This window comes from Myxocyprinus asiaticus, chromosome 21 (assembly GCF_019703515.2).
Source record: "Myxocyprinus asiaticus isolate MX2 ecotype Aquarium Trade chromosome 21, UBuf_Myxa_2, whole genome shotgun sequence".
Taxonomy (NCBI): Eukaryota; Metazoa; Chordata; class Actinopteri; order Cypriniformes; family Catostomidae; genus Myxocyprinus; species Myxocyprinus asiaticus.
The window spans coordinates 7,649,073-7,675,810 of NC_059364.1; the positions used below are offsets into that span (position 1 = coordinate 7,649,073).

Below are 26,738 nucleotides of genomic sequence, written 5' to 3' on the forward strand. Positions count from 1 at the left end.
GCAGTGGCCCAAATTTTAGGCCTACAATAGAATGTTAAACTGTGGTTTTTCATTTTGATTCTCCCTCTATAAACTGTTCATCTCATTAAAACCTCACTTTGCCTAATTTTATGGTACGTCAGTAATAAGTCTATTTTCATTTCATATCTTTTGTTCTCTATCCATCTTGCACAGCTGCAGTGTTTATTCACTGCACAATTATTTAGTCCAGCAGATGCAGAGGGCACATACAGAGCAATACAAATCCTGTCCATTACAGCCTTCCTGTGGTCTCTGAGACCTCACAACCCATAAATCATGTACTACTAAAGATCATCAGCCCCCCATTACTCCATTCATCCACCACTCCATCGTTCTGTTCTCTATAGAGGACAACAGTGCCCGCCCACTTTCTCAGCCATCTTGGTTCCAGAAGTATTTTTCCCATTCAACCAGCTCTGAGGTGAATAACAACATTACAAAATTTGATTTAAAGCAAAAAATTATTAAACAATCTGATAAAAAGGCAAAGGTACAACACTGTGTACTTAACATCTTTACTGAAAGAAAGGACTACAAAACATTTGATTGTTGGTGCCAGACAGGCTGGTTTGAGCATTTCTGTAACTGCTAATCTGCAGGGATTTTCACGCACAACAGTCTCTATGGAAATGCTTTGTTGATGAGAGAGGTCAACGGAGATTGGCCAGACTGGTTCGAGGTGCCAGAAAGGTTACGGTTACTCAGATAATCACTCTGTACAATTAAAGTGAGCAGAATAGCATCTCAGAATGCACAACACGTCGAACCTTGAGGCGGATGGGCTACAACAGCAGAAGACCACGTCAGGCACTTTATTAGGACCATAGTGTTTCTAATAAAGTGTTCAGTGAGTGTATATACAAATACATAAGTAGTTGTGAGAATGACCCGATTGTGTCATTTGTAGTGGGTTATGGAAGTGGGCAGTCGCTGCAAATCTCTTATGGCGCACTTTGTTTGACACGATTCTCTGATTGGTGGATCTTATCTCTTCAGAATCATGAGTAGTGTAGTTATTTACCCCAAAATTACACTATTAAATGTGAATTTTGTTTTTTAAATGAATTTAAAAATGCGGACTGAATGCATCAACAGAAGCATACAATACAGATAACCAACCTCAGAGCTTATGGTAGGTCTGTCTTTAAAGATGTATATGTTATCGGTAAAAATGCCTTTCCTCCACCTTCCTGTCTCTTCCCATTCCCCAGTGCTCAAACTCTCAATATATTCTTCAATTAGGCCCATCTCATCTCAGGTGTTCACTACTGTTATGCCAAATTGGACATAGCCACATGATTGCAGCATTGGTATTGGATTGAGACTGAGCTTGTTGAGCATGCATGAGCAAGTCAGATCCGCCTTGCAGAGAGAGCTGTGACTTATACATTCAAATAGCAATCTGAACCATCTGCGTAATGGAAATCAAACAATGGGAGTACCCAGACTGATTGAGAGCGCTTGAACTGAGTGTATGCAAGCATGAATATATTGGCTCCTCTGGGCATCAGCAGCCAATTAGAACACACACTTTAATTCACTTTCCCAAATGCCCAGTGTGAGATCAAATGTGAGGCTGAGAGCTGTGGTGACCTGATGGATTCATTAAAATTAGCATGTTTGGCTGTTCACTGGAGTAAGACCACTGAAGAGCTGGCTGATTTGAAAATGATAATAATCCTTATCTGGCAATGTAAATATATTTCTTAAGGTGAGGAGGAGGCACTGAGTAATTTCGGAGATGGCTGTGAGCAAGCACTATTCATAGACTTTGCATTATAGTTTTATGATCACATCATGTTGATGTGGAGAAAATTTATGGACTTGAAATATATTCTCAACATGCACAGTCGATGAAATGTCTAAAAGGTTCTCTTGCACAACTAAATTTAAGGAATAATTCTTCCAAAAAATGATAATTCTTATACAACATCTGTGCATTTTATTTATTTTCACACAAATCACAACTACAATGGCTGAATATGACTTTAAAAACACTAATTGTTTGCTCTTTTACTCATACCCTGCTATGTTATGATCTCGAAACACTTTTACTATAACACATCTTTGTACAGACCCTCCTACATTTACACACACATTCCAATGTGATCAGCTTCCGCAGTATCTCACCTGATAGAGTTTTGGACTTTGGACTCAGAAGACCGCGGCTCAAGACCAGTCAAGCACGCAAGCTGACACGGGAGATGAAAGTGTCATAGAAGCAACACGAGATGACGTGGTTGCTTCAAAAAATTTGCTTTCATGTCGTATTTCATTTTACATCACTATCGCTTAGGTTTAAGTGTTGGTTTAGGGTAAGGATGTCTGTTTTGTTCACCTCTCATTTGCTTTGTTAAAATACTATTGGTTAGGTTTAGGTTAAAGTTTTAGGTTAGAGAGGTAAGTTTTACTCATTAAAACCCCTGACTAATATTTAACTGAAAAACCTCGTCCGATAACAACACCATTTCACTCGCTTTTTGCGCCCTCTGCTGGACATTTCACTGGGAAACTGCAGCTAAACATGTAATGAAACACGTAATTTAGTGCTTGCCACAGTCACGTAATATTCATGAGACCAGGCTGCAAAAAATACCATAAAAGTTCTATATGACTCATGTGTGATACTTCCACATCTTCTGGAGCCACAGAAACATCTTTGTGTAAGGGATAGACCAACCTTTTTGAAGCTTGACAGCTGTGGTCACTATGAACTGTAATTTGATGGAAAAAAATCTACATAAAGATTCTTTAAAACACATTTCTAATTAATTCCACAGTAGAAATGACAGCATGCAGGTTTGGAATGACAAGGGAGTTATTAAATAATGAAATGAACAAATGTTATTGGGTGAAATATTCCTTTAACTTGGGGCTAGTGCAGATTAGGTTTGCTTCATAATTTTGTAACGGTATAAATACACAGTACACAAGAGCTTTTATTTAAAAGCTGTTATATTAGCATCAGTAAGGTACACTCTTTAGAAGACTAGAGTGATGCTAAGTTCTGCCTGAAAGAACAAAAACTCTCCTTCACAGGGATTGACATCTCATCAACACACAAAGTGACAGCAGAGAGAATTGTTTCTGTTTGAGAAATCAAGCTCAGCCTAAGTTGATGGAGAGAATAAAGCGAAGAGTGTGAGTGAGGTGAGCTCTGCAGGAGAGGAGATAGCTCACTCACTCTAATCCTGCTGAAAGCCAGCAGTTAAGAAAGCTCACCTACTGCAGCTTAAGACAACCACACCAACACTCCAGAGGACCAGCCAGCCAGCCACAGAGAACTACCGTTTATTACACATTAGCTGCTGGAGATGGTTGGGTAAACCCTATAATTATGCCCCTTTAATGGAACTGAATTATTTGTCTATTAGAGGAACCTTTTGCTATCAATTTTCAAACTGATACAAACCATTAAATTTAAATTAACACTAGATATCAACAACAGTAATTGAATATTAATAATAATTATTATAATAAAATACTAATTTATTTTATGTATTATTTTTATGTATTTTATTTAATAAAAAACATTATATTATTTTATTGTATTTAACTATTTATTTATTTATTATTATTATATGTATTGTTATTATTATTATATTATTAATATTATTATTATAGAGGCTATTGCAACACTCCTCATTTGTAAGTCGCTTTGGTTAAAAGCATCTGCTAAATAACAAAATGTAAGTGTAAATAATAATAATAGTATTTACTTTTATTATTATTATTAATATTGTTATCATTATTATCAGAAATAAATGCTGGAGCTAGAATTACATTCCTATCTGGTCAGCATGGAACCATCTCTCAAACTTTTCGAGGCTAAACATTTTTCAGATCAAATTAAAAATTAATAAATGTACTTCCTTAATGTCCATTTCTGGTCTTATTGTGCATAATTCATCAGTGCACTGTGCAAATTATTAAAAATACAAACAAATAAACAAACAAACAAAAAGTCTGTCTTCACAATCCTTTATCTCCTTGTAATAATAATCCCTTTACTCTAATTAAATATCTCGTTTTACTTATATCTTGTAAATGCATCCAGCTACGTAACTAACACTTGATGCAAACACCATTTCATGCTGATGATTATAGTTGAAAATGTTAGCAAGCTAGCAAAGTTAGTATTGCGTATACAAGCATTGCATAACCATACAGAATAAGATACGATTCAGGAAAATCAATTTATTATATATTTGAAGAAATATGGCGGATATACATGTCAAATAGTAAAACAATACCAGCATTTCTGGGTAAAATGTTATTTGTGCAGTTATTTACTCCCTAAAACATCTGATCTAAATTAAAATACAAGAAGGGTAATGACAATCATTATACTTTGATGTAGATACATTTCCATACATGCGATATAAATGCCATTCTGTATGTACAAGAGCTTTCCTTAAATATTCTCGTTTAAAGACTCAGCCCTGTTTGTGTTGACACTCTTCCTCCAAGACAGCACCTCTTATCCTTCTGTTTGTGAAGGAGCTATAAAAATCAATTAAAGTCACAGTCCATCATTTGTATGTCTGAGTTTAGCTGTAGCGTGCACTAAAGAAGAGGAATGAGTCTTCACTAACCTCAGCCTCTGTTACCACGCCACCCGCCATGCTAGAGCGATGCAAATTAGCTCACAGTTGTGGGTTAGCGAACCTGCGCAGCAGATAGTCATGCTTTGTCGCATCTATCAAGCCAGTCAGGCAACAAATTAGTGGACATGCCGTGAATTAGTGAATAATTTCATTAGGCTGTCAACAAGCAGGCGAGGAATCACGGCGAGTGGTGTGGCTTAGTGTAAATTGAAATAAGCCTGAAAGGGAATATTTCAAATATGAACAATGTGTTTTAAAATGGCAAATTATGATATTAGCTGTCCAGTAATGTAACGTTTGATGCCAAAGATTTATTTCAGTTTGCATTTCCCTTGAAAATGATTGTAAAATTTGTATATTTTATTTTTTGCCAATATATATATTGTATATATATATATGAGAGAGAGAGAGAGAGAGAGAGAGAGAGAGATAGATATATATACTATTAATCGATCTCAATATTAGGGAACAAGTCCAACTCCATGTCAATGGTGGTTATGGCCCTGCATTTTCCAATTCATTGTGATTCATTTATTGCGTCAGTACTTAACAAATTAACAGAATGACATATGTATCATTAAATCATTTGGAACAAACACCTGTTAATGAATGCCATATTTCCCATATTCCCCTGGCAAACACTTTTACAGCATCATGAGAGTTGCCTTCTGAACGTCTGCTGCAATAGTGTCAGAGCCTAGCCCACAAGTGTAATAAAGAGGGTGGGCATGTTGACAGAGGCTGGGGTGCAGAAGATTAACCCAGGCCAGGCCTGTCTGTAGTCACTGCATACTGGGCCTATGCCAGTCCATTGTTGGCCAGAGAATGGGGTGACAACAGGGCCACTGCAGGTGGGTGAGGGGGCACAGCCCTCAGGGTAATTATGGACAATTGGGGGCAAAAGGTGGTGAAAGATGGGGGAAAAGGACAAATTGAGTCTTGGCAAATGTGACAGGATATGTTTGTGTAGCCCCTGATGTGTCATTCTTTTACAGATACAAACACCCATACACTCTCTCTTAAAGGAATGTTCCGGGTTCAATTTAAGTTAAGCTCAATTAACAGCATTTGAAGCTAAATGTTGATTTCCACAAAAAGTCATTTCAACTCATTCCTCATTTATAAAAAAAAAAAAAAAAAAAAAACTTTGCAGTAAAAGGCTCTCACGATGAAAGTGAATGGGGCCAGTAAATAAACACTAAAATAAACACTTTCAAAAGTATAGCTACAAGACAATAAAATTTTCAACTAGAGCTGTCAGAATTAATATGTTAACACAAGCGATTAATTTAAAAACTATTTTAACGCGTCACTTCTCTTAAAAGTGATTAGTGCATTTACCATTAATACAGCATAAATCAGAAGACATTCATGTCAACTGCACATTTTAACACAAATTATTAACAAGTTGAAACCTAAAAATTAAGCAGAATTACATGTATAACAATTAAACGCTTGTAACATGTAAAACTGCAGTTTGTCATAGCTGTCTGAATGTGATTTTCCATGTCCAATTTATCTTTGCGAAGGAAAGCCAGCAAACAGGTAAGTACGGTGGTTCTTGGGGCCGCTTGCCCGCCCCAGCCACCAGCTACCGTTGCAGGCTCGTGGGACAGCATGCCTCCCCCGGACGATTTTCCCCGTGGGGCGTCTGCTCTGCCTCGCCACGAACCACCCACCCCGGGCGTGATAAATCCTATCGTCCCCCTGGTGCCGTTAGTGCAGAGGCTGGAAGCCTGCTTAGCGCTTTCCAGCCCGTCGCGTTGGCTCATCATCGGCTACGCGATCCAGTTCGCCAGAGGACCGCCCAGGTTCAGTGGTGTCCTCTCCACTGCGGTGCGAGGCGAGGATGCCTCAGCTCTTCGGGCGGAGGTCGCCACCCTTCTGGCGAAGGGAGCGATAGAACCCATTCGCTTAGCTGAGTTGCCCAATCCTGGATCTGCGTGCCTTGAACAGAGCCTTAAACAGGCTTCCTTTCAAGATGTTGACGCAGAAGCGCATCCTAACATCTGTACGACATCGGGATTGGTTCGTGGCCATCGACCTGAAGGATGCGTACTTCACATATCGATACTTCCCAGACCGTTTCTTCAGTTTGCATTCGAGGGACGAGCATACCAGTGCAAGGTCCTCCCTTTTGGTCTGTTCCTGTCCCCTCGAGTCTTTACCAAAGTCCCAGTGACAGCCCTGGCCCCACTAAGGGAAAAGTGCATTCGCATCCTCAATTATCTCGATGACTGGCTGATCCACTATTGTGTGCGCACAGGGACCTTGTGCCTCAGCACCCCGAACCGACTGGGGCTTCAGGTCAACTGGGAAAAGAGCAAGCTCTCCCCTGCGCAGAGCATCCCTTTTCTCGGTATGGACTTGGACTCGGTCACCATGATGGCACACCTTATGAACGAGCATGCATAGTCGGTGCTGGCCTGCCTGAGAACCTTCAGGCAGAAGGTAGCGATCCCGGTGAAACAATTTCAGAGGCTCCTGGGGCATATGGCATCCTCGGCGGCGGTACTTCCCCTCAAGTTGATGCAAATGAGACCACTCCAGCACTGGCTACAGACTCGAGTCCCAAGGTGGGCATAGCACCACGGCACCCAGCACGTGACTATCACACCACGGTGCCGCCAAACTTTCAGCCCATGGTCAGATCTGGCATTTCTATGGGCAGGGGTTCCCTTAGAGCAGGTCTCGAGGCATGACGGATGGCTCGAATTCGGGCTGGGGCGCCATGTGGAACAGGCAGGCAGTATCGGAGCTCTGGACAGGGCCCCGCCTGCAATGACACATCAACTGCCTAGAGATGCTGGCGGTATCGCTGGCCCTGCAGAAGCTTTGGCTGTTGATTCAGGGCAAGCACGTGTTGGTCCGGACAAACAACACAGTCGCAACTCGCCCACCACCTCCTCCTTTGGAGTCAGCAGACGTTGAAGTCTCTGCGAGCCACTCACCTCCCGGGCGTCCTCAACCATGCAGCGGATGCGCTCTCACGGCAGGTAACACTCCGTGGTGAATGAAGGCTCCACCCCCGCACAGTACAGCTAATTTGGGAGAGATTCAGGGAGGTGCAGGTGGACCTATTTGCCTCTCGAGAGTCCTCTCACTGCCCCCTTTTGTACTCCCTGTCCGAGGCTCCCCTCGGCACAGATGCCTTGGTGCACAGCTGGCCTCAGGGCTGCGCAAGTACGCATTTCCCCCAGTGAGCCTCATTGCACAGACATTGTGCAAAGTCAGGGAGGATGGGCAACATGTCCTGATGGTTGCGCCATACTGGCCCAACTGGACTTGGTTCTCAGACCTGATGCTCCTGGCAGTAGACCCTCCCTGGCGCATTCCCCTGAGGCAGGACCTTCTCACTCAGGGGCAGGGAACGCTCCGGCACCCCTGGCCAGACCTCTGGAATCTCCATGTCTGGCTCCTGGATGGGATGCAGAGGACCTAGCATGCCTTCTGCCAGCGGTGGTACACATGATCACTCAGGCCAGAGCCCCCTCCACGAGGTGGCTGTACGCTCTGAGGTGGCGTCTCTTCGCAAATTGGTGTTCTTCCCACGGGGAAGATCCACAGAGATGTGCAGTCGGGTCTGTGTTGTCCTTCAGGAGGGGCTGGAGAGATGACTGTCTCCCTCTACCCTGGAGGTGTGCGTGGCTGTTACAGCAGCATATCACGATACACTGGATGGGAGACCCCAGCACGACCTGATCACAAGGTTCCTCAAAGGTGCGAGGTGATTGAATCCACCTAGACCACGCCTGGTTCCCTCTTGGGACCTCTCTGTGGTCCTTCCTGCTTTACAGAGAGCCCCCTTTGAGCCCCTGGAGCAGGCCGAGCTCAGCACTTTGTCGCCCTCCTGGTGGCACTTACTTCTATCAAGAGGGTTGATAGAAGTAAGTGCCACCTGTCACCAGTGAATGCCTGGAGTCCAGGCCGGCACACTCTTACGTGATACTGAGACCCCGGCCTGGTTACGTGCCCAAAGTTCCCACCACTCCCTTCCGGGATCAGGTGGTAAACCTGCAAGCGCTCCCTTCAGAGGAGGAAGACCCGGCCTTGTCGTTGCTGTGTCCAGTTCGCACCCTGCGCGTCTATCTGGACTGCACACAGAGCTTTAGATGCTCAGAGCAGCTTTCTGTCTGCTGTGGAGGGCAGCAGAAGGGGAAAGCTGTCTCCAAACAAGGTTGCCCCATTGGATTGTGGATGCCATTTCTCTGGCTTACCAATCACAAGGAGTGCTGTGCCCTTTGGGATTCCGGTCGCACTCCACCAGAGGTGTTGCGTCCTCCTGGGCACTGGTGAGATGCGTGTCTCTAGCAGACATATGCAGAGCAGCTCGTTGGGCTACACCCAATACCTTTGCAAGGTTCTACAACCTGCAAATAGAACCGGTTTCGACCCAAGTGTTACGGGGCTGGGCAGCCAGTCAGGTGTATCGCTTGCATTGTGCCTTTCCCCTTTTTTAATGTGATAATGTGCACTATCTTGTCCACAACAGTTCCCCGCAACTGGTGAATACTGGACACCTCTTTAATTCTTTAAGCACTATTCATGGCGAACTTGGCGGAGGAGTCATGCCGCCAGGCCCAGTACTCTTGGTATACCCCTTTTCAGGTGAGCCCATGTAATTGGGCTTAGTGCTCCATATGTGGTGATTCCCCCCTCGGTAATCCAATATGATGCGTTTCCACTGTTCGGTTTCCCCTCAGGTGAACCTTGTGTTTCCCCTCATCAGGGCTCTCCTCTGCCTCAGCCACTGTTGCTGTGTACCCTCTCCATAGATAGGGTCCTCCCCAGTGGCATCATTCCATATGTGAACTTCCTTGTTGGTAAGTCCAGGTGAAGTACTCTCCACATGTTATCCTCCCTCCGGTAGGATGTGGCACTTCCCCAGCGCTATTCTTGCAGGTGCTCGGCGGGAAATTGCTTAACACAAAAACCAGGAAAGGCCACCGCCTGTAGCCTCCACGGGTAAGTGCCTCCTCCCACCCTTATTGTGACCAGGGAGATGCCTTACCTAACTCGCTGGAAGGTCACGACGTGGTCGAGCGCTCGATGCGAGACATGCAGCAGCATGCCCGTGTCTGCTCCTCTGTACCTCGTGACACGGTTCAGCGCCTGTGGCATTTTTTATAGGAACCCCTAGTGTCACTAAATCGTCGGGTGAGTGACAGACAGGGAACGTCTTGGTTACTGATGTAACCTCTGTTCCCTGATGGAGGGAACAAGACGTTGTGTCCCTCCTGCCGTGGCGCTGAACCGACCTCTGACATGGCCGGGACTTTCTCTCGGCTCCTCAGCACAACTCTGAATGAGTGGTGCATGGCATCTCCTTTTATACCCGTATGTCCGGGGTGGAGAGTGGCATGCAAATTCCACTCGCCAATTTTCATTGGCCTTTTCTGAATAAAGCAAAGGTGATTGGGGCTCTCAAGAGCGAACCCCTAGTGTCACTACATCAACACAATGTCTCGTTCCCTCCATCAGGGAACAGAGGTTACATCAGTAACCAAGATGTTTTCTGTCCTTTTGGGGCTCAACAGCCCCTGGTCACTATATGCTTTCATTGTAAGTAAAAGAGCAGAGTGAGCGTTCTTCAAATCATCACTTTTGTGTTCCATGGAAGACAAAAACTCCAGCTGAATATCTATGGCAGCTGGTACACTGTTCGCTCTCATTGTGGCCCCTCCCCTTCACTGGTGGCAGTCTAATCAGAGAGACAGAGAGTGCTGAGTGACAGCTGCTCTGCGACTGGTCATCCATGAGTGTTCAAAGCAGCCATGATGGCTCTAAATTGCTTTGTGTGCTTCAGTGGCTTGACCAAACTGCCAATATACTGCAACAGCCGACAACTATACGGACCACTGCGCCCTCACCTGTCACCTACAAATGCGGAGGATGAGATCTGACAATACTGATACACAAAAACACACATAATTCACACATTCGTTTTTTTTCTAGACCTTAGACACAGATCTTTGTCAGAACATGTACAAACCATGTAATTCTAAAAGAAAAACACATAAGACACAAATACTTACTTGATGGGTGTCACATATGCACTCAGACAACACAAAAATTAATGATTTATCATTACCTACATACCAGATCGTGATCGATTGTGAAGCATTTGAACAATTTAAAATAATCGTAAATTAAAACTATTTGTCCTTTTTGGAGCTTCGCAGTATAAATTACTATACATTTTCAATGTATGGAATATAGACATTCTGAAAAACATCTCACTTTGTGTTCTATGGAAGACATAAAGTCATACAGGTTTGGAACGACATGAGGGTGAGTAAATTATGACAGAATTTTAATTTTTTTGGTGAACTATTCCTTATATTATAAATAAGTATAATTAATGTTTTTTTTTTTTTTTTGTTTGTTTGTTTGTTTTTTTTGTTTTTTTATCATAGCATTATTTTAGTGTCTTCTTGGGTTTCTTTTCAACTTTCACAGGCACAACAAACAGCCAGCACATCTAACGAATACAGTCAAATGCTTGTAAGTATGCAAGTATGTTGAGTGAAACTACTGGAGCTGAGGTTCCTTTAGAATTGCAACCATCACTGTTGCAAGCTGCTTGAATTAACTTTTGCATTTAGTGGATTGTGTGTGAGTGTTTTGTTAGAATTTTCACATTACCGCTAGTAGTGAGCTGGAAAATGAGAAGCTAAAGCAACCACAACTTACACACAAACATGCTGTATACATAGTATATACACGCACACACAGACCCTGTCTCTTTTATTCCAATACTAATATGACTGCTGAGAAAGGAATATACAGTATTGTGATGTTTGTCATATAAAAACTCTTCTGCCACCCGCAGCTCAGTCTCAGCCTCAGTTTTAATAATCTGTTAAGTATTATATAAATTAATAATTAGAGCTGTCAAAATGAAAGCATTAACGCATGCGATTAATTTAAATAGTTTAATGCGTAAATTTTTCTTTAACGTGAAAAATGCGTTTACCAAATTTCACATTCGTTTCTGACATTTTATTCAGCTCAGTGTGAGTTGTAAACCCTGGTTGGAATTCACCTTAATTCTGCCCCGCCTCTTTTCCGTGCTCCGCTCTTCCGCATTTTTTCATCTAACTTCCTGTTTGTATTGAAGCTACTGAGAAGAGTTGATCAAAATGTGGGAACACAGAAAGTATTTTTCCACTAGAGTTGATGGTGTGAGTCTACAGCACCCCTTTACAATGTGAAAATGCTCGACGAAATGCCTTATGTCATAAGCGCAAAATCAATGGGCATGGCCTTAAAGTTTTGGTATTTTTGTGCAAGTATGCGCTAAGTCTTGGCGCAAAGTGGGTTTGGCGAAATCATGCGCACAGTGCGCAAAAGGGCAGGACCAAGATCAGTTTAACTCTGAGGTTCTTCTCCGGTTATTCCACCATCTGCGTCCTATTATATAGTCCATTCCCTCAAGTACCAGCAATATAAAAAAGGACAAAAAATTCATAAAAAGTTGGTAGAATAAATGGACTGTATGCAATGAATTAGAAGAACTGAAATGTACGTTCTTCTGTGTATTAACTGCGTCCTTGATGAATGTCAGACATATTTCTATGACAGCGACATGCTCCTTTTATACGCATGGAAAATGTGATTCTCGTCAGACGTTGGATGTATGCTCCATTTAATTAAGTAATTATTATAAATCATTTTCATCTACTGACACAAAAATCATGGCTAGTATTAACAGTGACTGTATCGGCACGAACTTCACTTCTACTGGTCGATTTTGATTTTGAAAAATGTTATTAATTTATTGAAACACGATCAAAAATCAAACCAAAAATATTTCTAAATTCCACTTCAAACTAAATGAAAATATAATAAAAACAGCTAAATGGTCAAAAAATCATACTAAATCCAAACATTTTACTCTCTCCAACTTCTTCCACCAGCCCCTTTTGCAGTGACTTAAAAATCACACTACGACAGGTGAAAAATTACTAGTCAAAATTAAATCATAAATACAACTGTAAATGTACAAGAATAATAATACATATAAAAATAACAATAAAAATAATAATTGAAAAAATAAACCATGACCTCTAAAAATTTTAACACAATTCAGTTGAATCAACAGCAATTGAAGGGACATAATTTGATATTCTGTACTTTCAGAATTTGGGCATGAATTTTATTACCACTTGCTGGTGGAATCTCCAAACTGCAAATGCAGGAACTGAATTTGGACTTTGCACTGAGATAAGAGGTGGTATTAAAATATCACATTGCGTCACTTCATTTACATACAATACACCCACAATTTGTGCGCCTACACCCACAGTAGTGCAAACACTCCCACCTATGCCCATTTGCGCTGGCACGAAAATTGCACTTAGAATTAGCGATCTAACGAAAATTGGATAAGACATTGTGCACGGTCATAGCGCATAGCACTGCGCTTTGAGCACTCACGAGAAAGATAAATTGGACATGGAAGATCACATTCAGACAGCTATGACACACTGTAGTTTTTCATGATACAAGCGTTTAATTGTTATACGTGTAATTCTGCTTAATTTTTAGGTTTCAATAATTTGTGTTAAAATGTGCAGTTGACATGAAATTTCCAACAGTGACAGCTTATATTATTTCACATGCAAGTTAACATGCATTACATTAAAGAAAATTACAATTGTACTTTTTAAAATTAATTTGTCACCCTACATTTTTCAGAGGCTTAAATGTGATTAAAATTGGTTGTAAACGGAATATAAAATAAAACATACACTTTCACATGTATATGTGTGTATGTGTATTCGATGGGTATAACACGATGGGTGAATGACACAAGAAGATGGTCAGAGGTGTCTTACAGAGATATTTTTAATGACTTTGTGTTGTCTCTTGGACTTTCATGAGGACAGAGGCATATCAGTACACTCAAAAAAGGATTTTTGCAGGTTGTTCAGTTTACTTAATTAAAATGAACTAAAGCAACACAATTCTAGAAAATGTTGTCTTAACTTGATTTCATTGCATTCTTTCCAATTAAATGTATAAAAATTTAGTTTGCTTAATCAATTTTATTGATAATAATTTTATTAGGACTACATGAATACTTTTTGTAGCATTGATGAAACTGGGCAGGGGATTTCCATTTCCCAGCATGCTTTGCAGATGACTGGATGGGTGAACAAATGTTGAATTTAAGTGTTATTTTATGCATTTTTGAGTAAGATAAGAATAGGAGGAGATTTGTTCATGTTTAGTGTTGTGTTATATTGGCATTTAAAAGGATTGTTTGTTAGGCAGGAGATTTAGGAGTTACCACTGTGGTGAAGATTGGTACTTGATCTTAGGTTGACGATGGACTCTCACCTTCGATGATGTTTGATTTGAGTGCTGCTTAGCTCTATAAGCAGATGCTATCAAACTGAGAGTGCAACAGTTTCACTGTCGTTACACTTGCTCACCTGGCGCATTAATGGTTAATAAAATGAATCCAACTTAAGGCAATAAATTAGATCTCCCCGCTCTGCTTCCAGTTGTTATGACATCCCCTGAACACTTTAAAATACTCATGATAACTTTTGACAACTCTTTAACCTGTAAATCCACTTCGCTAGCTAATTACACTTTGACATCAACACATAGATATCTATATAGCAACCGCTAGACCGGAAGTTCAGAGACAAAATATTCAAGGTGGCTGCGCTCTAGTTTCTCTGGCGCATAAGGTGAATAGGGCGAAATGTGTGATGTGTCTGGGGACATTACACTGATGTACACACCACAAACAGTCACAAAACATTCATTCCATGTCAATGATGAAGTGGCAGAGAAAAGCCCTCTTAAGTGTAATTTTTGAACACAATAAACCCAGATGGGACTTGTGACAAAAATCAAGTGCTTTGCAGCCTTTGTAAGGCGGAATTTAATTTCCACAGAAGCACGTCAAGTCTTAACTATCACCTAAAAGCCAACCACATGATACATGACACAGATGATGGACTGATGCACAGCTTGTTACATTTAAATTGCAAGTATTCATTTAGCAAATGCTAAATGAATGCAGAATTATCCAAAGCGACTTACAAATTAGGAATACAGCAAAAGCGATTCATCCTAAGGAGGCAATAACATGAGAAGTGCTGCAATACAAATTTTCAAATTGCTCAGAGAAGTACAAGTAGGGAGGAAGATGAGAGACATTGGTGAAAGAATGTTGGAGTTCTCCCGCTGAATTATTGTAGATGCGCAGCTCAAAATAATTTCAACTTTGAACCCATTGCTGCTGACCTTTCAAAGCCTCAGTTAATGAATACAGAACAGTTCGGATGATGTATCATTACCTGTGCAGTGTCAGCGCTAAAAGCCGAACAAGACGTTGGCCGTGTTAGGAATTGTTAGGAAATGCTACTCTAACTATTTCTGCCATACATATAAGCAATAAAAGTAGTCTACTGTATGTAGTATGCCATTTTGAACTCGGCCGTTTTCTGCAGCGCTTTCATGTGGAGTTCAAAGAGGCACTTGACGATGATGCTGAGCAGTTTGCTGACACCCTGACACTAATAATTTGCAGCTTCACGATTGCTGTAGCAAAGTGGGTAGCTACAGCCTGGTAACTACTGTGCCACCGGCCAATTAACATTGTGGAGGATGAGGGTTTAAGAGATTTAATGTGCACTGCAATGAATTGAACATGCAACTTACGGGGAATAACTTAGACTGGGAAACGTTTAACGTTACTTGAACTAGTACTATTTTAGTGCATTTCTATCTTTATACTGTGGAAGGTTTTGTTTAGAAAATGTTAATAAAACATTATTGTTACATGTTATTTTGTTTTCTTTCATAAGACAGAAGTAAATGTATTTTGACAGGAAAATAAGTATATATACAGTGGTGTGAAAAAGTGTTTGCCCCCTTCCTGATTTCTTATTTTTTTGCATGTTTGTCACACTTAAATGTTTCAGATCATCAAACAAGTTTAAATATTAGTCAAAGATAACAAAAAATGCAGTAAGTAAACACAAAATGCAGTTTTTAAATGAAGGTTGTTATTATTAAGGGAAAACAAAATCCAAACCTACATGGCCCTGTGTGAAAAAGTGATTGCCCCCTAAACCTAATAACTGGTTGGGCCACCCTTAGCAGCAACAACTGCAATCAAGCGTTTGCGATAACTTGCAATGAATCTTTTACAGCGCTGTGGAGGAATTTTGGCCCACTCATCTTTGCAGAATTGTTGTAATTCAGCCACATTGGAGGGTTTTCGAGCATGAACTGCCTTTTTAAGGTCATGCCACAGCATCTCAATAGGATTCAGGTCAGGACTTTGACTAGGCCACTCCAATGTCTTCATTTTGTTTTTCTTCAGCCATTCAGAGGTGGACTTGCTGGTGTGTTTTGGATCATTGTCCTGCTGCAGAACCCAAGTTCGCTTCAGCTTGAGGTCACGAACAGATGGCCGGGTATTCTCCTTCAGGATTTTTTGGTAGACAGTAGAATTCATGGTTCCATTTATCACAGCAAGTCTTCCAGGTCCTGAAGCAGCAAAACAGCCCCAGACCATCACACTACCACCACCATATTTTACTGTTGGTATGATTTTCTGAAATGCGGTGTTACTTTTACGCCAGATGTAATGGGACACACACCTTCCAAAAAGTTCAACTTTTGTCTCGTCAGTCCACAGAGTATTTTCCCAAAAGTCTTGGAGATCATCAAGATGTTTTCTGGCAAAAATGAGATGAGCCTTAATGTTCTTTTTGCTCAGCAGTGGTTTTTGTCTTGGAACTCTGCCATGCAGGCCATTTTTGCCCAGTCTCTTTCTTATGGTGGAGTCATGCACACTGACCTTAACTGAGGCAAGTGAGGCCTGCAGTTCTTTGGATGTTGTTGTGGGGTCTTTTGTGACCTCTTGGATGAGTCGTCGCTGCGCTCTTGGGGTAATTTTGGTCGGCCAGCCACTCCTGGGAAGGTTCACCACTGTTCCATGTTTTCACCATTTGTGGATAATGGCTCTCACTGTGGTTCTCTGGAGTCCCAAAGCTTTAGAAATGGCTTTATAACCTTTTCCAGACTGATAGATCTCAATTACTTTCTTTCTCATTTGTTCCTGAATTTCTTTGGATCTCGGCATGATGTCTAGCTTTTGAAGATCTTTTGGTCTACTTCACTTTGTCAGGCAGGTCCTATTTAAGTGATTTCTTGATTGAGAACAGGTGTGGCAGTAATCAGGCCTGGGTGTAGCTAGAGAAATTGAACTCAGGTGTGATAAACCACAGTTAAGTTATGTTTTAACAGGTGGGGCAAACACTTTTTCACACAGGGCCATGTAGGTTTGGATTTTGTTTTCCCTTAATAATAACAACCTTAATTTAAAAACTGCATTTTGTGTTTACTTGTGTTATCTTTGACTAATATTTAAACTTGTTTGATGATCTGAAACATTTAAGTGTGACAAACATGCAAAAAAACAAGAAATCAGGAAGGGGGCAAACACTTTTTCACACCACTGTATATATACTTATTTTCCTGTCAAAATACATTTACTTCTGTCTTATGAAAGAAAACAAAATAACATGTAACAATAATGTTTTATTACCACTTTCACACCACTGTATATATAGAGTTAAATATAAGCACTTTCAAAATCTATCAAGATTAACTCTGAAAAATCATGCAATTAATTGTGATTAAATATTTTAATCGACTGAAAGCACAAGTAATAATGTTTGTTAACATTAATACAAGTTTTTATAAAAGGATATTAATGGTTTATAGTGAAGAAATATACAATATGTCAGTTATTTTTGAACTATCATTTTCAATTGAAACAAAAGGCCTGTATGATTTTGTCAGACATGCAACAGGTTGATGAACATAAATCCTCACATGGTTAACAGACTTCTAAACCTTGAGAAATGTGGCATATAACAATAAAAATGCCAGGCATACAATATGCAACTTTACTGCTTAAATTAACACCCCACATACAATAAATTATAATATTTGACTTATTCAATGTTCAAACTTAATAACACCTGATTTTAGGTCTTATTAGAGCAGATGTGACAATGAGAGTGACCTGTGAAATATTATAATTTATGTCAAATCCTCACCCACTGAAAGCAGTTCTTTACAGGGGTGATAAAAGAACCTGGAAGTGCCACAGCCAAACGTTTGTTTGTAAGCAGTAACTTCATCTATGCAAGTTCAAATACAGAAACACACTTAGATTAGTCGCTTTTAATTTTGGTCCGCCAGACTTTCCTAAATTTAAAACCACATAAAAATTTGGTTTGGATCAGGATTGAACCAAACACAAAACAACAACAAGAAAAAAGATTTCATGTGGCTTTTTGCTGTTCAGACTACAAGCAAAGAAACAGATTTGAGTCAAATACACAGAATAATCAGATTGTTGCAGCCTGTCTGAACAAAGCCTAAGTGAGCAGAATAAGTTGTAAACTGGACATGAATTTATGCAGATAGTAAAAAGTCTGGCTACATGAGACTACTTACAGCTTTACAGGAGGAAACCTTCCACATGCTATAAATAACACTGATATTAAAGCTTTATAAAATATCTGTTTCGTGTTTGTACATGTGTGAGTGACTAAGGCAGCATTCTCCCTGGATCACCGATAAACACTTATTGAAATTCTGTCCCCTCTCTCTAAAAAAAAACACACACATGAGAAGAGAGAGGGAATCAAGCATGTGTAGCTATTATAAGAGAAAAAGACAAGTGCATAATCTGATGTGTGTGATCAGGTGTGTGATGAGCCAAAAGATTCTCGTGCTCAACATACACACACAAACCATCACACCCTATCTGTTGAAGTTTAATCACCGTCAACATACGTACGTGCACAGCTTTCACAACTCCTTGCATGATGGTACAAATGCAGCAGATTAAATCCTATTTTTTTTCTTCTTCAAAATTCTGTTTAATTATTTTCCAAATTCAGTGTTTTTCTTTTAAGCATTTATGGATTTGAGGATTTGGGATATGCTCAGTTCAGATGATTAAAAGATTGTGATTCCTCTAGGCTAATGCACTGTATTATGAGAGCATCCATTTAATGAGAATAATTCCAGAGCATTAGGAAAGACATCATAGAGTCTCAAGTGACAGTCATATAAATACAACCCACACATAAACGCATATACACAAACACACTCACAGGGAGGCACATGCATAAAAATTTTGAAACAAAAATGTCTCATATTTATGCCCTCATATTAATACAGGTTAGCACATGTGATCTGCATTTGACAGTTGTTCAAATACTTTCTTTTGTTATAGAGCGATAGTGGTCAGAGACACTGTCATATCAACAATCCTACATATCACACACTGTTTAACCTACTTCCAAACTCACAAATAAATTGTAACAATAGCCTGAATTTAAAATACAATAAGTATAAAGTTATTAATTTCACTGTCTAACATTCTGAAGAACAGGGCCCATATTCACCGAAAATCTTAAGACTAAAGTAGCTCCTAACGCAGAAATTTAGGAGCAACATTTAAAAATTAGGGGCATGGGGGCCTGGGTAGCTCAGCAAGTATTGACGGTGACTACCACCCCTGGAGTCGCGAGTTCGAATCCAGGGTGTGCTGAGTGATTTCAGTCAGGTCTCCTAAGCAACCAAATTGGCCCGGTTGCTAGGTACGGTAGAGTCACATGGATTAACCTCCTCGTGGTCACGATTAGTGGTTCTCGCTCTCAATGGGGCGCGTGGTAAGTTGTGCGTGGATCGCAAAGAGTAGCATGAGCCTCCACGGTGTCATGCGCAACGAGCCACGTGATAAGATGCGCGGATTGACTGTCTCACAAGCTGAGGCAACTGAAACTTGTCCTCCATGCCACCAAGAGGACCTACTAAGTAGTGGGAATTGGGCATTCCAAATTGGGAGAAAGGGGGATAGAAAAATTTAAAAAAAGCTTGCCTGACTGATAGAGGGGAATATTCAAACTACTAGACTTGGTTAAGACAACCTACTATATAAAAACAGCAGCAAAATTGATACCAACAGTAAAGGCAAATGTGTGAGCAGTGATCTGAGTAATACATTTAAAAGCATACTAAATAACCAAATCATAACCTTCCATTAATGAACAAGCAGTCCTGAGCAAAAATCAAATTGGTTTTCTGCATCACCGCACCATCAACCATTCATGCACTCAACACAACTGAATCAACAAACATTAACAGTCCACCAAAATCTGTTAAAACTTTCCTGCTTTAAAGATGTCAAAAAGTCATTTGATTCCATTTGTCATGAAAGGCTGTTTTATGGATTATGTGACATAATCCAATCTATGCACTCAGATAATAAAATGCAGAATCCAGATTAGTGAGAAGCACACACTTGAAATTCTTCAGTCAGAACAGAGTCTGATAATGAAATCAAACACTAACCCTGACTCAAAACCCTATCCAAAAGAGCAACCACAAAATGTGAAACATTTTAAATACAGTTCATGGATGTATGAGGCACAGGTTTATATGTCATTACAGTCAGAACCATGAAAATAGTAACAGAAGTTGGTATGGTGTTAAACCACTAACAAACAAACAGAACAGTCAGATATACCACTCATATACCAAGCAGCTACAAATGTGTTTACAGACTTTTAATTGCAAGAAACAATGAATCCCAAAGGCCGACAGGAAATAAGAAGCACACTGATGTCATAAATGCTACATTGACAACGGTAAAGTTTAATCTAGTGTCATGTTGCCAGACTTTTGAAGTGTGACATGCGTGAAGTGTGTTACGCATTGCAGCTTTTTTCCAAGCTGTCCCTCAAATACTGATAAAAGCACCATAAAACAATCATATAAATAATCTGCACTGTTTTCCAGATCTTCTGAGACTGTGTGATGGCTTTTGTATGAGGAACAGATCCAAATTTAAGTCTTTATTTAATGATTAGTGTTCCCATTTGCCCTAAAAATCAGATACAGACTCACACTCATTTAAACATTAAAAAATCCCACTTAATGAAGCGTTACTACAGCTCTGACGTCACTTACAGTATGACAAATGCCAATGGCTCTTGCATGTCTAGTGACCGATTCCAACATTTGAAAGTATATTTTAAATTAGATATGACTGCCTTCATGGAGAGGGAGATTTCCAGCAATTAAAACATGAAGTTTCACTCTGTTTATCACACAGAGATATCATATGGTTACAGAAGTCAAAATAAATGCAGCATGAGTCATTTGGAATAATTTTAGTGTTTTTTATTTTATTTTATAAATTATTGTGACTATTTTTATCTGCTTTTTACCTCTTTTATATTGTTGAGGATTGTTAGGTTTAGGCACAGGGACGGTGTTAGGTGCTTAGGTAGATATGTACACAATTGTGTACTAGATTTGCCTGTCTGTTACATGTTTTATACTGTTTATATGTGGTTAGGTTTAGGAATAGGGTTTGGTTAGGGGATCTAAAATATCAAAATTATAGTATAATGTAACTAAACTAATATTTATTTATAAGTACAATAAAACCTATTGTAGTTAAACATGCAATAAATCTGAAGATTACAGAGCTTATCACAGAATTCTCTAAACTGGAGTGAGAATGGAATTACAAAGACGTTTTCATTATGCAGGCAAAATTATATTACGGTTATGACTTTGTCATGAGACTGCCCTAGTAAATTGCATATTTTATATTTTATTATGCCATTCTGTTTACATCGGTGGAACTATGCAGACATTCCTAAATATTAACTGAATTGAACGTCATAATAGTTTTATTTTATTATTATTATTATTTAAAATATGGAACTGAATCTTAATAAGAACCAGTTATTCATAGCCAACTCTAGAGGACACAGAGTGAAGTCCAGCTAACAGGAAATCGTGGGAGTAAATGAATAAAGAATCAAAGGTGTTGAAATGTGTGTGTTCTTCAGACGAGAGTAGTGACCCATCTCACAACCTGTCAGCCATCAGACACACACACACACACACACACACACACACACACACACATTTCATTATCAACTAGAGCTTATTGTAACCCAGGTCACAGGGTGCATATCGATCTGAGAGATTAGGTCTCAAGGGGAATAATCAAACCCAGAGAGATAGATTGGAAACAACTTTGATCTCTCTGCTCAAAGAGTCAAGTACATTCTTTAAAAAAGATCCACAGATGATTAGGCATATTGAACTTTTCATTGCAGATCTATATGAGTGTGTCCATGTGTTGGAATGTGAGGACGTACGAACGATGTGAAGTTTGGCGTATAAATGGCTGTAAATATGTGACTCACAAATAATGTATCTCAAAGTAAATTAGATTGAAATTTCCTAAAGGAAATATCCTTGCCAAACAATAGATAGCGAGAAAATCTCCCTGCACTGTGATAGTATGAATGCTCTCCACTTCAGATGACATTAAGCTTTTCCTGTGAGAGTAAGATGCGATGCCATGATAAGATCTGATTAAAGATGGGACTCAGATGGCAAAATAAAGGAAAGTAAGCTCTTTATTTGTTCATCACACATCATGTCTTTGCAGGTGGATTTCACAGGTCATGCTATTGTGAGCAGACTTGTGTGTGAACAGATAATGGCTTTTTAAGTACTCCACACAGACAGTGAGTGAGTGTACTGCAGGAAGCAACGTGTCTGTGTGGGCAGGTTTGGGTGGTTTATGAGGAAATTTTTTTAGGTTATAAACTGTTAATTACAAGGGTATTATGCTATAAATGTAGTTTATAAGGACATTTCTAGTGTCCTCATAAATCAAATCGCTTAAAAAACATACTAAACGATGTTTTATTGAAAATGTAAAAATGCAGAAAGTTTTTTGTGAGGGTTAGGTTTAGGGGTAGGGTTAGGGGATAGAATCTATAGTTTGTACAGTATAAAAATCATTATATCTATGGAGAGTCCTCATAATGATAGCTGCACCAACATATGTGTGTGTGTGCGTGCGTGCGTGCATGTGTGTGTATGTGTGGGTTTGTGTATTTGAGAAAGCAAGCTTATCACAGAAACAAGTGTATCTGCTGAAGCTAATTGAAGTGTTATTGTATGACTGAACTTAGTGGACATATTGTACCATTTTGTGTGTTTATGTGTTAAATGAAAATTCTGGGTTCAATACAAGTAAAGTTAAATCATCTCGGTTACTGTCGTAACCTCCGTTCCCTGATGGAGGGAACGAGACGTTGTGTCGATGAAATGACACTAGGGGGTCGCTCCTGGGAGCCCCAGACATCTCTGATCTTTGAGAAAAGGCCAATGAGAATTGGCGAGTGGAATTTGCATGCCACTCCCCTGGACATACGGGTATAAAAGGAGCTGGAATACAACCACTCATTCAGGTTTTGCACTGAGGAGCCGAGACAAGGTCCCGGCCCATTCAGCAGGTAGTTCGGTGTTGTGGCAGGAGGGACACAACATCTCATTCCCTCCATCAGGGAACGGAGGTTACAACAGTAACTGAGACATTCCCCTTCTGTCACTCACTCGACGTTGTGTCAATGAAGTGACACTAGGGGTCCCTATACAAAATGCCACGACTACTGAACTGTGTTACGTGGACTAGCAGGGCGAGACGGGAAGACCTCTGTGTGCCTCGTAGCCAGCGCACCCGGCTGTCACGTAACCTCCTCCAATGCTCTTTTGGGCGTCAAATGGTCCCCTGCACCTCAGGGACAAGTCAACTGCACAAAAAAAATGAGGACCGGCCGGCCCAGCCGTGGGGGCCATATAAGGTCCATGTCGGGGAGTGTCCCTCCATAGAGGAGGACACTACGGAGACCACACCCCACCCGGGGGGGGGCTTTCAAGTGGAAATGCATCACATGGTCTTACCGAGTCTAGTCGGAAGCACATCATGTGGAAGGGTCCCGTCGTAGGTCCTACCCGAGGGGGAGGAGTTTATACAGACACGGTGACCCGGGGCAGAGGGGTGTCTGCCCAAGGAAGACACGGTTTACCAACGGGGAAACCACTTTGCGGAAAATACATCACATGGGGTTAACAATGGGGTAACCAGCGCATGTGGAGCACCTACCCCAGTACAGATCCTAATGAGCACACATACTGGGCCGGTGGCGAGTTTCTCTGAAAACTCACCAGCCACAAGGCTAAGGAGGAAGGACATCCAGGGTCCACACTTTTGTGAACGCGACTGGGAGAAAGAGCGCACGTCTTCGCCTCAAGGGAGGGGGAAAGCGCTATGTGCAAGCGGTACACCCGGCCAGCTATCCCGAGACTTACCTGTTTGAACCTGACAACACATGGGAGGAAACCAGCTCATCCTGGATGTTGTAGAACCTCGCAAATGTGTTAGGTGTTGCCCAGCCTGCTGCTCTATAAATGTCTGCTAGAGAGGTGCCGTTGGTCAGAGCCCAGGAGCCGCTATACCCCTGGTAGTGTGGGCGCGCAGCCCCACAAGGGGGAGCACATCCTGGGCGTGATATGCCATAGCGATGGCATCAATGACCCAGTGGGTGATCCTCTGCCTGGAGACAGCGCTTCCTTTGCGCTGTCCCCCAAAGCAGACAAAGAGCTGCTCGGAAAGCTCTGCGTGCGATCCAAATAGATGCGCAAAGCACACACCGGACACAGCAACGCAAAGGCTGGGTCTGCCTCCTCCTGGGGCAGTGCTTGCAGGTTCACCACCTGATCCCTGAACGGGGTCATGGGAACCTTGGGCACATAGCCCAGTCGGGGTCTCAGGATCACGTGAGAGTCACCCTGGCCGAACTCCAGGCACAGTTCGCTGACAGAGAACGCCTACAGGTCCTCTACCCTCTTGATGGAGGTAAGCACCGTCAGGAGGGCAGTCTTCAAAGAGAGCGCCTTTAACTCTACTGACTCTAGGGGCTCAAAAGGAGCTCCCCAGTAGACCCGAAGGACCACGGAGAGGTCCCACGAGGGAACAAGGCGCAGTCTGGGGGGGTTTAACCACCTCTTGCCTCTCAGGAACCTGACGATCAAGTCATGCTTCCCCAAATACTTACCGTCAACTGCATCGTGATGTGCCGATATAGCGGCTACATACACCTTCAAGGTGGAGGGAGACAGCCGCCCCTCCAGCCTCTCATGCAGAAAAGAAAGCATTGATCCGACTGCGCATCTCTGGGGGTCTTCGCGTTGGGAAGAACACCACTTAGCGAACAGATGCCACTTCAGGTCATACAGGTGCCTCGTCAAGGGAGCCCTGGCCTGAGTGATCATGTCTACCACTGCCGGTGGTAGGCCACTTAAGTCTTCTGTGTCCCTTCCAAGGGCCAGACATGGAGATTCCAGAGGTCTGGTTGCAGGTGCCAGATGGTGCCCCGTCCCTGAGAAAGAAGATCCTTCCTCAGGGGAATTCACCGGGGGGAGGGGGGGCTGTCACGAGGAGCGTGAGGTCCGAGAACCAAGTCCGGGTGGGCCAATAAGTTGCCACTAGGATGACCTGCTCCTCGTCCTCCCTGACCTTGCACAATGTCTGTGCAAGTAGGCTCACTGGGGGAAACGCATACTTGCACAGCCCCAGGGTCAATCTGTGTGCCAATGCATCTGTGCGGAGGGGAGCTTCGGTCAGAGAATACCAGAGCGGGCAGTGGAAGGATTCCCAGGAAGTGAACAGGTCCACCTGTGCTTGATCGAATCGACTCCAGATCAGCTGGACCACCTGAGGGTGGAGTCTCCACTCTCCCCAGAGCATGACCTGCTGCGACAGTGCATCCGCTGTGCTGTTGAGGTTGCCCGGGATATGAGTGAGCCGATGCTGACTCCAGAGGAGGAGACTGTGAGCGAGTTGCGACATTCGACGAGAGCGTAGACCGCCTTTGCGGTTGATGTACACAACCATCGCCATGTTGTCCGTCCGGACCAACACGTGCTTGCCCCGAATCAACAGCAAAAGCCTCTGCAGGGCAAGCAATACTGCCAGCAACTCGAGGCAGTTGATGTGCCAACACTGCCTTGAACGGGAGTCTGTGCAAAGCCCAGTTTGGAACTCGCAGAAGGTCCGCCTCCGGGGCGCCGAACCTGCCAGAGAGAAATGGCATCCGGCGGTCGTGATAACGACAGCCGTGAACACCAACTGTGAGGCCCAGGAAGTGAGGGAACTACTCTTTTCTTGACAAAGTGGGTACCGCAGCCCGTTGGGTGTGCAGCAAAATCAAAAGAAAAGGAAAATAAGGATTCTCCACCCGATCCTCCATCGGAGGAAGGAGTGGTCTCTTTACCAGCTCCTGAAGGGTGAGTTCCCGACTTCCTGGGCTGCCCGTCTTAGGGGCGCTTCGAAGCCTTCCTCGGGTTCTTGGCGGCCGGCCGTGAGACGGGTGGCATCTGTTTCCTGCGGGCGGCTCCATGCCGAGGCCGGCCCACTGGGGCGGGCTGCGGCACAGCCGGTGTTACCTCCGCAGGGGGATGCCCTTGGCGACAAGCAGATGGGGTGCAGGGCCTCAAGCTGCGCCGGGGCAGGATATGTTGTCTGGCCTCCGTCTGCTTCCTTACCGTCGAAAACTGCCGGGCAAAGTCTCCGACGGCATCACCGAATAGGCCAGCCTGGGAGATGGGGGCGTCAAGGAATTGAACCTTGTCAGCCTCTCTCGACTCGACCAGGTTGAGCCAAAGGTGGTGTTCCTGGACCACCAAGGAGGACATCACCTGCCTGAGAGACTGCGCCGTGACCTTCGTCACCCGGAGGGCGAGGTCGGTCGCCGAGCGCAGCTCCTGCATTAATCCCAGGTCAGAACTACCCTCGTGCAGTTCTGTAAGGGCCTTGGCTTGGTGCACCTGCAGGACAGCCATTGCATGCAGGGCGGAGGCAGCATGTCCAGCAGCACCGTAGGCTTTAGCCATCAGTGAAAACATGAGCCTACAGGCCCTGGACAGGAGCCTCGGACAACTCCGCCCGGTGGCGGCGCTCTGCGGGCACAAGTGCACCGTGACCGCCGGATTCAACCCGAGGAATCACCAAGTACCCCCTCGTCGCCCCACCATCGAGGGTAGTGAGAGTGGAGGAGTTCGAGAATCGGGTGCGAGCAGTAAAAGGTGCCTGCCACGACCGCGTAAGCTCCTCATGCACCTCCGGGAAGAAAGGAATGGTGGCGGAACGTGGCCGTGAATGGCGCTCCGGCCCCAGGA

At 42.5% G+C, this 26,738-nt stretch overlaps 1 protein-coding gene across 1 annotated transcript in view; it reads right to left on the reverse strand.

The window, feature by feature from the left end:
• The window catches only part of cdh23 (cadherin-related 23), a 340,743-nt gene that overhangs the window by 150,581 nt on the left and 163,424 nt on the right, over window positions 1-26,738 (reverse strand). The window lies entirely within an intron of this gene.